Here is a 524-nt window from a genome sequence, read left to right on the forward strand (position 1 = left end):
GTGGTTACACATACTAATCAATGATTTCAAGAATAGCTTCATGTTATACCTGCTGGCAATTATCACATACAGTTAACATCATTTTTGGGGAATAATTACTTCATGTTCTTTGAAGAACAGATATTTTGGTTGAAATGCATATTGATATAGGAAAATAAATGAGGTGGAGAAAGAGGCAAATTTATAAACATTAAGAGGTACAGTACCGTGTATGTCACTAATAATATAGTCAGCATCATTGACATGTCTGCTGACAAAAATACGGGACGTAGGGGGGTTGAAAACAACAACAAATAAGCAGTTTAGCAAATTTGGACGAAATTAACCTATATTTGCAGAAAATAATCAATGCAAGCAACTGAGACTAGATGTATTGCCATATCATTAATGAATGTAGAAAAAAACAGCGGTGTTATTATACAGGTGAGAACCCACAGCAACTACACGTGCATGTCGAAGTACGTATACCACTACTGTCACGTTTATATAACACAGCTAAGGTAACAGCGACTCGATTTTAGTGT

This window comes from Penaeus monodon, chromosome 30 (genome assembly GCF_015228065.2).
Source record: "Penaeus monodon isolate SGIC_2016 chromosome 30, NSTDA_Pmon_1, whole genome shotgun sequence".
In the NCBI taxonomy this organism is placed as follows: Eukaryota; Metazoa; Arthropoda; class Malacostraca; order Decapoda; family Penaeidae; genus Penaeus; species Penaeus monodon.